At 33.0% G+C, this 17,561-nt stretch overlaps 1 pseudogene; it reads right to left on the bottom strand.

Moving 5' to 3' along the window:
- Window positions 1-14,796, bottom strand: part of LOC110673054 (uncharacterized) — an 80,502-nt pseudogene extending 65,706 nt beyond the window's left edge.
- Between the last annotated feature and the right edge of the window lie 2,765 nt (window positions 14,797-17,561).

Raw genomic sequence — 17,561 nt, 5'->3', positions numbered from 1 at the left:
TATTTAGTATAGATAAAAGCAAAATTTGGAAAAAAAATTTATTAAATTATAATGACCTATGTTTTGTTTTGATAATTATATTTATACGTAAATTGTAATTTTATGAAGTCGTTACTTTATAGTTTGAATGGTGAACTGATAAGATTTGAAGTTAGTAAATTAAAAAGTCATCGTCAAGAGTAAAAATAAAATTATTGATTTGTATTTTAAGAAAAGAAATTCTAAAAATTTATAAGCTATTTTTTCAATTTCAATTGAAAGTGATCACTATTTTTTTTTTATAAGAGAAAACAAAATTATGAAATTTTCGCTCGCCTCCCCTAATGTCAATTTCTGATTCCGCCACTACCCTAGAGAAGGATGATATAGGGAAAGAAAAGAAAAGCAATGGAGCTTGAAGACAACTAGACAAGGAGGATACAATAACTAATCACAGGCTAAAAATGTACGCAAAGCTCTTTACCTGTAATCCTTGTTTGTGGGAAGAAAAAGAAGCTGGAGGCAGATGAAGTAAGTCCGCACTGGTGGAACTAAGATTTATTCTTAGGGGTCAAAGTAATACTTTATTTTTTCATGTATTACGCAAATTATTTATTATTTTATTTTAATAATATAATTTAATATTTATTTTTTAATTTTATGTTTTAATAATCATATTATAAAATGTTATTAATGATAAAATTTTCAATTAATTATAATTTTATATCAAATATTAATAAGTAAATAAGTTAATTAATAGATTATATTTTATTATTTGTTAAAATTATTGAACATTTATTAATGAAAGGACAAACAAAATAGAAAAAAAAAATGTCAAATATTATTATTAAAATTCTTATATTTTAAATATAAGACATGTTTTTAAAAGGTAAATGTTTAAATTTAATTTATAAGTAATTTTTTAGTAAATAATTAGTTCAATATATATTAATATAATTTTTAAAAAATAATTCATCCATTTTCTAATTTAACATAAAATTTAATTAAAATTAATTTTTGAAGATATATAATACGAAGAGTAGAGTTTTATAATATATGAAATTGTAAACTTAAAAATTTTAAAATTCTTAAAAGATATGGTATAAAAATTTGGATAATTTTTTTTTTATTTTTCGTGTAAGATAAGATTTTAGTAGTTGAAATTTAAAAATATTTAAATTATAGTTGATATGTAATATGAGGGGGAGAGAAATTTTATCTCTTTGAAAAGCTTTTACTTTAAAAATTAACTAGTGGTATGCTAGCGCATTGGGCAGGTTTACTTTATTAATAATTTAATTTAATTTTATTATTTTTATATATAAAAAATTATATTAACAAAGATATTTTTATATACTTAAATATTATTTTGATCATAAAAAGTTTAGATATTGTGAAAATAATTTAATAAATTAGTTTAGGTATATATTTGTTGAGTATATTTTATATATTTAAAATTTTAACTATTAAATGTCACAAAATAGAAAATTGGTAATATACAATAAATTTTTAATATTTAATAATATAACTAACATAATTAGATTTTCAAAGTCATAATTAATTATAAATAAATATTAATTTTTAAATTTAAAAGAAATATATTAGTAGATCCATCAAAACATAGAAAAATAAAAAAAACTAAAAAAATACTTAAAAATAAAAAAATAAGTGTAAAATTTATAAATTCATGAGCAGTAAAAATTGAGACCTCAAAAATATTTTCATATGAACAAAAAACAACTTTTTTCCAATAATAAAAGTAATAAACAATATAAAAATTCTTTATATTAATGATAATACAACATTATTCACCACAGTTTTGATGGCCAAAAGTTATTGCAATAATTTCTTTACCATTAAAGTGTTTAATTGATTTTAAATATATGAAAATAGTAGTGAATTATGCACTTTAACAATCAAACTTTTTGTCTTCCATTATGAATATTGAAAACTTTTGTACTGTAATTTATTAAGCAAAATCTTATGCTACAAACTTTTATTCACTAAAAGACCGTTATACAAATTTAATTTTTTTTCTCCATTTAAAGCACCCATTGCTTAGACTACAACTATTTCAAACTTCAATTTTCATAAATTAGGAGTCTAGGAGTTTCGGATTATTGGTCAAATACCAATTTCATATTTATAATTACATTCATCCCAAGAAATTCTAAATAGCATTAGAAAATATAAAATAAAATAAAATAAAATAAAATGTCACAATACAGGAATTCAAATAAAACTTACATACATGTTGGCACGAAAACTGTTTAGAAATCTGCTATAATTATCTCTATCAAGTTTATATAAAAGCAAATCATCTAAACACTCTTCTGGTTTCTCCCATTTAAATGCAACTCTCATAGCTCTTTTAAGCCAATTGAAATAATCTTCATTTATCACCAAGAAATACAACTTTTTTAGCAATTCAGTCACCCTTTGCACAAATAAAGCAGCATGCACCTCAACTACTCATGAAAGAATCCAAAATGGCAATGCCAATTGACTACTATGATTTTCGCCACTTCCAAGTCCTGAAATATATGTTAATCGTTCCAATCAAACATAGAAAAATAGAAAAAAAAATAAAAAAGCAAACAGAAAAATAAAAGGACAAAAAAAGGTAAAATATAAAAAGAAAAAGAAATTGAGATTAAACCGATTAATAAAGTATCGTTTTCTATTTCATATTAAACTCAGCTGTTATTGCTACTTACTTGCCTATCTTTTTAACTTACTAGTATGATATATATATTTTCTATTATGTATTATTTCTAATTTTTAAAATATATTTTTTATCTAATGATTTACATTATACTTAAAGTAATTTATAATATAATAATTTGAAATATAATTTAGAGAAAACTTAGAGAAAAATAATCTAACAAAGAAAAAAAAATCCATAAGCATAATTTGAAGAAAAAAGTGTAAAACAAAAATAATTTGAAGAAAAAAAACAGTGTAAAGTCCAAATAAAATAATAAAATTAATTAAAAAATAGGAGTTATCAAATAATAAATAAATCAATTTAAATTAAAAATCCATTTTTTCTCTTAATTAAAGATTTTCAAATAGTAGTGAGAAAATTGCCTTTTTTTGTAAAAATTGAAAAATATATTTAAAAATCATAGAAAATCCCAAGTAGAAAAAAGAAAAATACTCTTGTCCTTTGCTTTTATATAATTATATAGATATAAAAAATATTTTTTAAATGAATTATTTTAAAAATATTATTGATTATACTACAAATAGAACTTTTTATTTAGCCACTCAATCTAATTTTTAGTTAAAATAAAATTAATATTTTAGATAAGATATCACAAATTTTAATAGATAAATAGCTAAATAAAACATGCAATTTTTTATATTTAGGGGCCAGTTTAATTTTAAATATATAGAACTATAATAATTTTGTTTTCTTAAAGCTATGGGAATTTAATTTTAAACATATAGAATTATATTTAAAAAATTAACTATATTATTTTATTTTTCCATAAACCTAGGAGGCCTACCCCTCTCTCTTCGCCACTGCAAGTTGGGATATATTGGTGAGAAGTAAAGGACATGAAGTAGAAGGCAACAAAACAAGCCAACAGAAAGCTTGTACATGCTGGCACACAACCTTTCATGGTCCAGAGAAGGCTAGTGTATTTGATAAATTTGAAGCCTAAACTGCTTTAGCAAATTGATGAGTGGCGTGGAAAAACTTAATGTAGAGAATGTCTATTATGATTTTTGTGAGTAAAGTGATTATAGTGTACAAGTGGTAGGTTTGATTTTTGTCAAAAAAAAAAAAAGAGTGATTTTTTTTTATTCAATGATTTGATTAATAATAAATAAGTTATAACATTTAGTTTTCATTATATATTCCTTAAATTTTTATGATATAGCTAAGGGTGGAACTAGAAAATAAAAATAAACAAAATCTCATCTGATTTGAGATTATATGATAAGAAATTATTATTTTAACTTATAGTTATATTAAAATTTCAAATAATACCTGCAAATCAAATTTTAATTTGTAAATGTAAAGTTTAAATAATTAATTTTAATTAAACATTTATATTCATTTAATGACAATTAAGTAATTTTGATACTTCAATTTAAATTATAATAAATAAATTATAAATTATTTGAGACAATTTAAATTATAATAAATAAATTATAAATTATTTGCGGTCAATAGAAAATCCGAGGGGCCAATTAACAAAAAAAAATTATTACATCTATATAAGATTTCATATAAATATTTGGAGGGCCAATAAAAAATTTAAGAGACCAATTAGATTTTTTTTATTGGCTGTTTTTAATTAATGACTTTTTAAAATAAAAATTTAATTATATATCGGCCTTTGAAATATACATTAATAAGATTATTTTAATATTTTAAAATGTATACTGTGAAGGTTTAAATGTTAACATTTAATTTTGAATGGTCATTAAAAATAATTAAAATAAATTAAACAAAGAACATATGCATAAAAAACTATTTTTTCTTGGAATTTTTGGGGAAGGGGGTGGGGCTTCCTCTTGCCCCGTCCTGTCTCTGTCTTTATCCAATCTTGTAGTCGAAAATGTTTCTATATGGAATGGGTGTCACTTTGCTCAAAGCATTGTTATGATCTTTTTTTTGTCAACAAGTGAGATTAGGGTTTTACAAATTACACGAGCATTATTGTAACCATAGGACTTTTTTATTATACCTTGGTTTGAGATTTTAGTAGACTATGGTGAGAGTTGTGGGTTTTAATAGGAGATTGTTGATAAAGATTGCATACAGGTCAACCTAATTAGTCTAGGAATCCAAGTTCTTTTGGGCTTGGGTCCCTTTTGGGATTGAGTTGGAATTCATTTAGTATTAATTTTTTACTAGTTTTAGCCTTGTAACCATATTTCATTAATGAAATATTCATTTCTGATTAAAAAAAAATATTGTGGGTTGGACTTGAAATGCCTTAGGCCTAATTTAATTCGCAACTATCAGACAAAATAAGTAAATCTCCCACTTATGATTTGGTCTCTAGAGGATTAATTGTAAAATGGTAATTAGTAAAAGAAGATATTATAAAGAAATTGTGGGTTGGATATGGAATGCCTTAGTCCTATTATAGTTTGCAACTATCACTCAAAACAAGTGAAACTCTCACTTATAATTTGTCTATAGAGAATTGATTATAAAATAGAAATTAGAAAAAGAAAACATATTGCAAGTGTAAGGTGAATAAATTTTCTTAGAGAGGTGAATAAGAAAACATATCATCAATGTAAGGTGAATAAATTTTCTTGGAAAGGTGAATAAGAAAACATATCAGAAATGCAAGGTGAATAAATTTTCTGGAAAAGGAAAATTTTTGTTTTGTTGGAGGTTGAATGCATAGCACATAGTTTTAACTAGGGCAGAAGTAAGGGGCAATGGGAGTTCCGGCCCAAACTTAAAAAACTAAAAATCATTTTTTTACATATATGTTATTTGTTCAATATATTATAATTATTTTTATTAGCCACTTTTATAATTAATTGATAACGTTTTAAATCTTCACAATATACATTTTAAAATATTAAAATCTCCTTTTTAATGTATATTTCAAAGGCCAATAAATAATTAAAGCTTTATTTTAAAAAGGTTATTAATTAAAAACAATCAATTAAAAAATTTATTTGATCTCTTAAATTTTTTACTGGCCCTCCAAATATTTATAAGAAATCTTATACAAATGTAATAAATTTAATTTTTCATTAATTGATTCCTCAAATTTTCTATTGACCTCTAATAATTAATTATAATTTATTTATTTATGATTTAAATAGAAATATCAAAATTATTTGGTTGTCATTAAATGAGTATGAATGTCTAATTAAAGATTAAATTATTCAAAATTTATATTTACAAATTAATATTTGATTTATAGTTATTATTTGAAAATTAAATATAAGTTAATGTAATAATTTCTTGTTATATATTCCCAAATTAGATGTGCTTTTTTAAAATTTTCATTTTTTATTTCTCTTTCCTTCTATAGGTATAACATAAATATGTGTGGCTATATACATCTATATCTATAATTATAATATATATATATATATATATATATATATATATATATATATATATATATATATATATATATATATATATATATGAATGAGGGGAAATTTTTAAAGGAACAAAAATACCCTTAATTTTTATATTATTTATAATTATATTATTTTTTAATATTTAAATTAAATAGTTTATTTAAATTTAAAATTCTTAATCTTATTTGTACTTAACTTCTACTTAATTAATTGTTTATTATAATTTAAAATAAAATTTTATAAAAAAATAAATTAAATAAAATCAGAAATTTATATTTTCTAAAAGAAATATAATTTTCATATTTTCAAAAAGAAATTATCTATTCTTTTGAAAGATTAACCAAAAATAGAAAGTTATATTTTTCTAAAAAATAGTACCTTTTATGTTTTAAAAAAATTATCAGTATCCAATTTAAACTCAAAGTATTTTTAATTTTTTTATACTTTTATTTCTAAGGTCATTTTTAATTAATTATTAAAATTAATTACTTTATTACTGATATAATTCAAATATAATTATATAGTTCTAAGGCCATTTTTAATTAATTATTAAAATTAATTACTTTATTACTAATTTTAATTCAAATATAATTTTTAAAATTTTTTAAACATAAAATATTATTTTATAATTTTACAATATTAAAGTTATTTTATAATTCTAATTCGACATAGATAGAGATTGATTGTCTTCAAAATTTTAATAAAAAAAAAAGGTTGATTATTAATTATACATATAGAATTAAAAAATTGTAGTAAAAACTTGTAAATGAAATTAAAACAAAAAATAATCCCAAGTTAAAATAAAAGGAAAAGAAGTCTTTTTTTTTTTACTAAAATAATATAATCCTTGACAAATACAAATAACATAAATATAATATAATTATAATAGTATGTTAAAAATATAATTAAATAAAAAATCATTCATATGTTTTAAAAAAGGGCAAATAATTTCTCTCCCACAATACAATCCTATATTAACAAACAAGGGAAAAAAAATTCTTTTAAATCTTTGAGAAATAGGACAATAGTCACTTAAATTTTAATCAAACCAAATGAGTCATTTAAGCCTTAACATTTTTAAAATGGTCATTTAAGTCTTTAAACTTTAAAAAATAGTTCAAACAAGTTCAAATCCTTAATATCGTCAAGTCTTCCTTAAATAATCTAAAAAAAAATGGGCATTTAAAAATTTAAGAAATAACCTAATAGTCACATCCGCATTAAATAAATAAATTTAGTTTTAAAATTTTAAGTATTAAGTTTATAAACAAATTATGTTAATTTATATTGTTAACAAATAAATAAAATAATTTTATAAAATAAATAAAATATTTGTCACGACCCAACTTATGGGCCGGACCGGCAATAGGACCTAGGCCAGCCTAAAGCCCCCGAGGCCTGTAGTAAGCCTAACTATTCCTCAATCCAACTCTAAGGCCCATTTGGGCTCAATTTCAAGAATTCAACCGGACAGAGTCCGGTCATAAAATGGACCATTTAACGGGGAGTTTTTTACTCGACCGACCTGTAAACACAATATATAATAAACTGGGGAGCTCAATGCACCCTCTACATAATCAAATGTCATAAAAATAAATGGGAGCTCGGCTCCCTCATCCAATCCAACTATACATGCATTTAATAAGTTTACAGGTCAACATGACAATCATATTACAGACCCAATCAAATAAATATTTCTAACACATGCAAAAATTCTAGGAGTTAACCAAATTATACAAATATTACAGACATTAATAGAAAACCTGCGAAGAAGAAAAGCAGGTTAACCACAACAATAATCCTCTTGTAGCCTGGAAAAATAATAAACAGGAGTAAGCGTTCGACTCAGAGAGTAAAATATCAATTTTAACCATAATCTCTATAGCTATCTAAAGTTAATGCACCCTGTAGAGTGAAATGCAACATCATCAATATTTTCACATCATAACAGCAAAAAGCCAATTTGGAGCACTCACACACCCGATAACGTCAAACAATACATATACGAGAGCTAATTCCCTATACAGCCCTCTTAATCCAACCTCTGCTAGCGAAGATCTCAAGCCGGACTTTCGCTTAATAAACCAAATACGGGGTCTCAGCGAATCTCTCAAGCCGTGTCTACCCCGAAGATCGAGTCCTAGCAAGTATCCCTCAAGCCGTGTCTACCCGTCCTATCCATATCCAACACCATACCAACGCACGCACACTGCTCCAAATTACCACAAACAACACCCATGGTAATTCATCAATTAAGAATGCAATATAAAACGTGCCTAGTGTTTAACTACATAGATATATACATATAAGTGATGCATGAGCATACCTGAATATATAATAATATTGAAATTATAATTAAAATTAATATTCTACTCACAGACTCAACCGAAGTCACTGTGGCGGCTGGGCGGAGGAGGAAGGCTGTCCCGGCTTACTTGATAATTTTAATTACAATTATTTAATACATTTTACTCAATACAAACTGAGAAAAGACCAAAGATATCCTAAGTCGTGCCGAAAATCCGGCAGAGTCTCCTCAATACCGAGGACCTACTCAACCTGCAAAAGGGCTTAAAACGCATTTTTATATCCACAAACCATACACTCACAACTCAATCACATCACACAGCCCCTCCTGGGCCCATCCAAATAGTCATCAATCACAATAAGTAAAATTACAATTTAGTCCTTATAATTGACCCTTTTGCGAAAATTAGCCAAATAAGCTCTAAAAATTCTAAAACTTTGCCCCGCGGTCCTTAACAATATTACTAAACTAATGCAAAAGGAATTATAATTTTCTAAGCTACCACGAATATTTTATGGATTTTTCCCATTAAAGCACTAGATAATTAAGAAAAAGTAAGATTCGGGTTTACCTTTGCCAATTCCAACCCCGGGAACGCGCTCGGGACATCTGACAACGGTGGGGTAGCCAAAACTCAATCCAATTCTAAGGCTTTTTCGGTAGCCTGTCTGCCTGGCCCCAAAATTGCAGATCCGAGCAACTGTGGAATTTTCACAAATTGTAAGTACCTACGCGAAGCCCACAACATAGGGGTTAGTATATAATTTTTACGAAATTTTCTAAGCTCATTTAATGCTCGGAAAAATACTACAAATTTTGGTAGGACCCACCGAAAAACGATGTTGAAAAATTTTGAAGTTTATATCGCCGCAAAGCTCTCGACGAGTGGAGTGCTCCGGTACTCTCGGTTTTCTCGTGGGGTTCACGGTTTATGAAAAATCTAGCCCAAAAGTCGAAATGGGCTAAAACTTCCCGGACAAAAATTGGGCAAACCGCTCGATGGATTTTAGTGTTCTTAGTGTTCATGGAAAGCTCTCGAGGTGTAAATATATTTTGACACAAGACCCGATCCGATCAATGGCCGGATCGGCTGGATTTTGGCCGGGAAGGTGAAGCATCGCGCGTACGCAGTGGAGAACTTCGCGAGTCATTTCCGGCCGCCTGGAGCGCCCGTCGGCTGTGAGGAAGGGCCGGGATAGCGCGTCGGTGAGGTGGGGAGGCTGGGTTGGCAGTGGCACGGCATAGGGAGGAGGGAGGAGAGAGAAAATGGGAGAGAGAGGAAGAGCGATGGGAATGCCAGTCCGATTCGACCGATCCGGTTCGATTCGGCCAGTCCAATTCAGGATACAAAATTTTAAATTTTTACTCTGCCTTGGGACTGAAAACGAGGCCCAAAAATTCCAAAAAAATTCTAGAAAACTCAGAAAAATTCGTAGAGTCCAAATATATTTTTAGTTTTTCCACGTGGACTTTAAATTAATTTTTTAAAAATCATCAAAGTTTTATATTTTTCAGAAAATTGAACCCGATTTCTAAAATCTGAAAAATTTCAAATAATTTCTAAAAATTTAAATAAAATAAAATATTAATATCTAACCATAAAATAATAAATTTAAAAATTAGGGGTGTTACATTCTTCTCCCTTTACAGAAAATTCGTCCTCGAATTTTTACACAAGATAGAATAAAATACAGAATTACACATTGAATAAATAAGGTACTTGCTACGCATATCCAGCTCTGACTCCTAGGTACACTCTTCCACTGACTGACTCCTCCACAAAACCTTAACCATAGAGATCTATTTTGATCTTAGCTGCCTCACTTGGTAATTCACTATGGCTACAAGTTACTCCTCAAACGTCAAGTCTTCCTTTATCTCTACTATATCCGGCTGTAGCACATGAGAAGGATCAGGTATGTATTTCCTGAGCATAGAGATGTGGAACACAGGATGAACATGAGAAAGGTTGGGTGGTAACTCCAACCGATAGGCAACTGCTCCAACTCTATCAGTAACCTCAAAAGGTCCAATATACCGAGGTGCCAACTTGCCCTTCTTTCTAAATCTCATAACTCCTTTCATCGGAGAAACTTTCAAGAATACGTAATCGCCTATTGCAAACTCTACATCCCTCCATCTAGGATCTGCATAACTCTTCTGCCTACTGAAAGCTATTTTCAATCGTTCCCTGAGTAGAGGAACTATCTCTGAAGTGTACTACACTAGGTCTACATCATGCACCTTCGCTTCTCCTACTTTCGTCCAACACAGAGGAGACCTACACTTTCTGCCATATAGTGCCTCATAGGATGCCATCCCTATGCTGGAATGATAACTGTTGTTGTAGGCAAACTCCACCAAGGGTAGCTGATCATTCCATGGACCTTCAAAATCCAAAACACACATGCGAAGCATGTCTTCCAGTGATTGGATTATCCTTTCGGACTGCCCATCTGTTTAAGGGTGAAAAGCGGTACTAAAGTTCAACTGTGTGCCAAGTGCCTCCTGCAACTTCTTCCAAAATAGAGAAGTGAACTGGGGCCCTTTGTCAGATGTTGTGAAAGCAGAAACTCTATGTAATCTGACTATTTCTCGAATATAGAGCCGGGTGTACTGTGCAATAAAATATGTGGTCTTCACAGGCAAGAAATGAGCTGAATTAGTTAGACGGTCTATAATTACCCATATCGAATTATATCCCCGTGTGGTACGAGGTAACCCAGTCACAAAATCTATAGTAATCATTTCCCACTTCTGTTATAGGATAGGGAGCTCTTGCAGCTTCCCTGACGGCCTCTGGTGTTCAAACTTTACCTTCTGACAAGTCAAGCACTTAGACACAAAGTCTGCTATATCTCTCTTCATGCCATTCCACCAATAGCTATCTTTCACATCATAGTACATCTTGGTGGAGCCTGGGTGGACATTGTACAGTGTATAGTGTGCCTCTTGCATGATTTCTTTTCTGAGATTGTCCACATCAAGCACACATATCCTGGAACCTTGCATAAGGGCGCCATCATTGGTAAATCCAAACTCACCACCTTCACCCTGCTGTACTCTTTCTATGATCTTCATTAATTGTTAGTCTCTGTGCTGGGAAACTCTAACTCTATCTCGCAAGTCTGGCCTCACTGAAAAATGGGCCAACAATACCTCCGCATCTGAAAGATCTAAGATTAGACCTTGATCCATCAACTCATGTACTTCCTGAATCAACGGTCTCTTCTCCACTGATATGTGCGCTAAGCTGCCAGAAGATTTTCTGCTCAAAGCATCTGCTACTACATTGGCCTTCCCAGGGTGGTATTGGATGGTACAATCATAATCCTTCAGAAGCTCCATCCATCTCCTCTATCTCAAATTTAAATCCCTCTGTTGAAAGATGTACTTCAAACTCTTGTGGTCGATGTATATCTCGCACACTTTACCATATAGGTAGTGTCTCTAGATCTTTAGTGCAAAGACTACAGTCACCATTTCCAAATCATGAGTGGGGTAGTTTTGCTCTTGCCTCTTTAGCTGCCTTGAAGCATAAGCCACTACTTTTCCATTCTGCATCAAAACACACCCTAAGCCAGCTCTGGAGGCATCACAGTACATGGTATATCCTTCACCACTCATCGATAATGTCAACACAGGGGTTGTGGTTAAACACTCCTTAAGCTTCTGGAAACTCTCCTCAGAATCATCTGTCCAAATTCTTCCAAGTTAACTTAGTTAGGGGAGCTGCTATCCTGGAAAAATCCTATACAAAACGCCTATAGTAGCCAACTAAGCCCAGAAAACTTCGCACCTCAGTGACTGTTGTAGGCCTAAGCCAATCAGTTACAGCCACAATTTTCTTGGGATCCACTTGAATGCCTTCACTAGAAACCACGTGTCCCAAAAATGAGATGCTTTCTAGCTAAAATTCACATTTTGAAAATTTGGCATATAGCTGGTGCTCCCTCAAAGTCTGCAACACCATCCTCAAATGCCACACGTGTTCTTCGTTGGTCTGAGAGTATACCAAAATGTCATCTATGAATACGATGACAAAACGGTCTAGGAATGGCCTAAACACCCTGTTCATCAAGTCCATGAAGGCTGATAGTGCATTAGTGAGTCCAAAAGACATCACCAAGAACTCATAATGACCATATCTTGTCCTAAATGTTGTTTTGGACACATTCTCATTCCTGATTCTTAACTGATGGTAGCCTGACCGTAGGTCTATCTTGGAAAAAAATCTAGCCCCTTGGAGCTGGTCAAATAAATCATTGATCCGAGGAAGTGGATACTTATTCTTCACAGTCACCTTATTCAGCTATTTATAATCAATGCACAACCTCAAGGACCCATCTTTCTTTCTCACGAATAGAACAGGAGCACCCCAAGGTGAAGTGCTCAGACGTATGAAACCTTTGTCCAAAAGCTCCTATAGTTGCTCCTTTAACTCTTTCAATTCTGCTGGTGCCATCTTATAAGGAGGCATTGATATGGGGTTTGTACCCGACACAACATCAATGCAGAACTCTATTTTCCTTTCTAGTGGCAACCCTGGAAGCTCCTCAGGAAAGACATCCATGAATTCTCTGATAACAGGAATATTTTCCATGTTGACACCTTCTACAGATGTATCTCTCACCAATGCCAAATACCCTTGACATCCATGCCTCAATATTTTTCTAGCACTAATTGCTGACACCAAATTATATGGAGCCACGCTCCTGTCACCATCAAAGCTAAACTCTTCTACACCAGGTATGTGGAAATACACCTTTTTGTTCCTGCAGTCTAAAGTGCCATAATGAGTTGCCAACCAATCCATTCCCAAAATTACATCGAAATCCATTACTGGTAGAGGAACCAAGTCTGCTGGGAGGATTCTTCCATCCACTACTACTGGACTGCCCCGGAAAAACCATATCTACATCTATATTGTCACTAAGCAAGGTAGCTACAGATAAAGGGGATTCTAAATTTGTAGGGTTCCTACCCAATCTCATGGCAAACACTGGGGAGACAAATGAGTGCGTAGTACTCGGATCTATCAAAACACGAGCCTCATAAGAACAGACTAGAAGAATACCTGCCACAACTGCATTGGAAGCCTGAGCATCCTGGTGGGTCAGGGTGAAAACTCAAGCTTGACCCCTACCCTGCGTTGCAAAACCCTGATATTGACTTCTACCTCTTGATCTGCCTCCAAATCCACATCCTCCTTGTCCCTGGCCCTGTTGGCCACTGAACTGACTGCTTGCCATATTGGAAGCAACAGGATACAACTGACGAGGAACATTTACAATAGAACCCTGTGATCCCATCTGTGGCTCGCTGAACACTGGACATTCTCTAGCAAAGTGACCCTACTGGCCACACCGGAAACATACTCCTGAACCAATCATACAAGATCCTGAATGTCCTCTTCCACACTGTGCGCAAGGTGTCAAGGAGGATCCTGAACCAGACCTAGAACTGCTGTATCTCGAATTGTGACCACTGCTGGATCCGTACCCTAGTCTGAATCCTCGAGATTTGTGTCTAAAACCACTTTTCTTATTCCTATTTCTTCCTCTGTAATGACTTTGACCGCCACTATCCATGGTAACACCTGAAGAACCCTCTGTTTTATTTTTCTTTGCCCTTTCACTGTCATCCCCAGTATAGCTAATCTTAATCTGTCGGGCTCGATCAACTACCATATGAAAAAACTAATCCGACATCATGGCCAGGTTTGCATACCTCCTATCCAGCCCCTTTAGGAACCTTTTTACCTTCATACTTTCTGTAGCCACTGCTGTAGGGGCATACCTGCTTAGTTTCAGAAATTTTGTAGCATATTCATCTACAGATTTGCCATCCTACCTTAAGGCCTCAAAAGCCCACTTCTTTTGATCTTTGAAACTTTTTGGCACAAACCTGTTGATAAACAGCTCCACAAACTGGGTCCATGACAAACCTTCCATCCGAGGTAATATGTAGTCATTCATCCATTGTCTAGGCATAGGCCTCATGACATGTTGTACACACTCTATAAGTCTCCTATCGGTCAATTGCAACTCCGTCCCTGCCTGTCTACAGGAATCCAAAAACCGATAAGCATCATCTGACACATCATAAGTACTCGACACCAACTTCTTGAAATTAATTATTTATTTATAAGGTTCCCCTCTTGGTGCAGTAGACTGCTACTGTTGGGGAGGGTGGACCATATACTGTGCCATCATATCGATGGCTCTTTGCAAACCAGCTAAAATAGCTGCCATTGGATCCATGGGACCCTGAGCCATAAAAGATTGATCCTGAACTGGTGGCAGCTACTCTTTTACTTGAGCAGCTCTAGGCCTCCTAACCCACCTCCTCGGGGCAGGCGCCTCATCCTGTGCCGATACCTCGTTAGGCACATCTAGTTCTGGTGCAATGGCAGCTCTCCTGCTTCTACGCATTTTCCTGAAATTCAGCAACATTGGCCCATAAAATTTCAAAATGGCATGTTACACAGCTCCATAGACTCATATTTACACATAATTATATAAAGTAGAAACTAGAAGCAAAGATGACAATGCAAGACGAATGTGGACCCTATTTTCTGCATGTGACTCCTATTAGACTCTTTCCAACACTTTAGATAATTTTTCCCCTATGAATCTAGAGCCTAAGCTCTAATACCACATTTGTCATGACCCAACCTATGGGCCGGACTGGCACTAGGACCTGGGCCAGCCTAAAGCCCACGAGGCCCGTAGTAAGCCTAACTATTCCTCAATCCAACTCTAAGGCCCATTTGGGCACAATTTCAAGAATTCAACTAGACAGAGTCCAGCCATAAAATAGACCATTTAACAGGGAGTTTTTGACTTGGCCGACCTATAAACACAATATATAATAAACTGGGGAGCTCAGCTCACCCTTTACATAATCAAATGTCATAAAAATAAATGGGAGCTCGGTTCCCTCATCCAATCCAACCATACATGCATTTAATAAGTTTACAGGTCCAACATGACAATCATATTACAGACCCAATCAAATAAATATTTCTAACACATGCAGAAATTTTAGGAGTTAACCAAATTATATAAACATTACAGACATTAATAGATGACCTGCGAAGAAGAAAAGCAGGTTAACCACAACAATAATCCTCCTGTAGCTTGGAAAAATAATGAACATGAGTGAGCGTTCGACTCAGAGAGTAAAATATCAATTTTAACCATAATCTCTATAGCTATCTAAAGCTAATGCACCCTGTAGAGTGAAATGCAACATCGTCAATATTTTCACATCATAACAGCAAAAAGGCAATTTGGAGCACTCACACACCCGATAACGTTAAACAATACATATACGGGAGCTAATCCCCTATACAGTCCTCTTAATCCAACCTCTGCCAGCGAAGATCTTAAGTCGGACTTTCGCTTAATAAACCAAATACAAGGTCCCAGCGAATCTCTTAAGCTGTGTCTACCCCGAAGGACCTGTTCCCAGCAAGTATCCCTCAAGCCTTGTCTACCCGTCCTATCCATATCCAACACAATATCACACGCACGCCAATGCACGCACACTGCTCCAAATTACCACAAACAATACCCATGGCAATTCATCAATTAAGAATGCAATATAAAATGTGTCTAGTGTTTAACTACATAGATATATACATATAAGTGATGCATGAGCACACCTGAATATATAATAATATTGAAATTATAATTAAAATTAATATTCTACTCACAGACTCAACCGAAGTCACTGCGGTGGCTGGGCGGAGGAGGAAGGCTGTCCTGGCTCACCTGACAATTTTTATTACAATTATTTAATACATTTTACTCAATACAAACTAAGAAAAGACCAAAGATATCCTAAGTCGTGCCGAAAATCCGGCAGAGTCTTCTCAATACCTAAGACCTACCCAACCTGCAAAAGGGCTTAAAACACACTTCTATATCTACAAACTATACACCAACAACTCAATCACATCACACAGCCCCTCCTGGGCCCATCCAAATAGTCATCAATCACAATATGTAAAATTACAGTTTAATCCTTATAATTGACACTTTTGCAAAAATTACCCAAATAAGCTCTAAAAATTCTAAAACTTTGCCCCGAGGTCCTTAGCAATATTACTAAACTAATACAAAAGGAATTATAATTTTCTAAGCTACCATGAATATTTTATGGATTTTTAATCACATTCAAGCACTAGATAATTAAGAAAAAGTAAGGTTCGGGTTTACCTATGCCGATTCCGACCCCGGGAATGCACTCGGGACGTCTGACAATGGTGGGGTAGCCAAAATCTTGATCTAATTCCAAGGCTTTTTCGGTAGCCTGTCTGCCCAGCCCTAAAACTGCAGATCGGAGCAACTGTAGAATTTCTGTAAATTGAAGGTACCTACGCGAAGCTCACAACACGGGGGTTAGTATATAATTTTTACGAAATTTTCTAAGCTTATTTAGTACTCGGAAAAACACTACGAAGTTTTGTGGGACCCACCAAAAAACGGTATAGGAAAATTTTGAAATTTATATTGCCGCGAAGCTCTCGATGAGTGGAGTGTTCTGGTACTCTCGATTTTCTCGTGGGGTTTATGGTTTGTGAGAAATCTAGCTCAAAAGTCGAAATGGGCTAAAACTTTCCGGATAAAAATTGGGCAAACCGTTTGATGGATTTTTGGTATTCTTAGTGTCTGTGGAAAGCTCTTGAGGTGTAGATGTGTTTTGACACAAGACTCGGTTAGATCGGTGGCCGAATCGACCGAATTTTGGCTGGGAAGGTGAAGCGTCGCACGCGCACAGGGGAGGACTTCACGCGTCATTTCCTACCACCTGGAGCGCTGGCCGGCGGTGGGGAAGGGCTAAGGCAGCGCGCCGGCGAGGTGGGGAGGCTGGGGTGACGGCAGCGCGGCGTGGGGAGAAGGGAGGAGGGAGGAGAGAGAAAATGGGAGAGAGAGAAAGAGTGACGGGAACGCGCGGGGAGAAGAAAAAGAAGAAGAAAGCAGGTCCAATTCGATCGGTCTGATCCGGTGCGATTCGACTGGTCTGATTCGGTCCTGTTCGATTCGACCGGTCCGATTCAGGATACAAAATTTTGAATTTTTACTCCGCCTTAGGACCGAAAACGAGGCCCAAAAATTCCAAAAAAATTCTAGAAAACTCAGAAAAATTCGTAGAGTCCAAATATATTTTTAGTTTTGCCTCGTGGACTTTA

Source organism: Hevea brasiliensis, chromosome 11, assembly GCF_030052815.1.
Source record: "Hevea brasiliensis isolate MT/VB/25A 57/8 chromosome 11, ASM3005281v1, whole genome shotgun sequence".
Classification (NCBI taxonomy): domain Eukaryota; kingdom Viridiplantae; phylum Streptophyta; class Magnoliopsida; order Malpighiales; family Euphorbiaceae; genus Hevea; species Hevea brasiliensis.
Note: the sequence above shows the minus strand (reverse complement) of the source record. Positions and strands in the feature narration are given on the sequence as shown.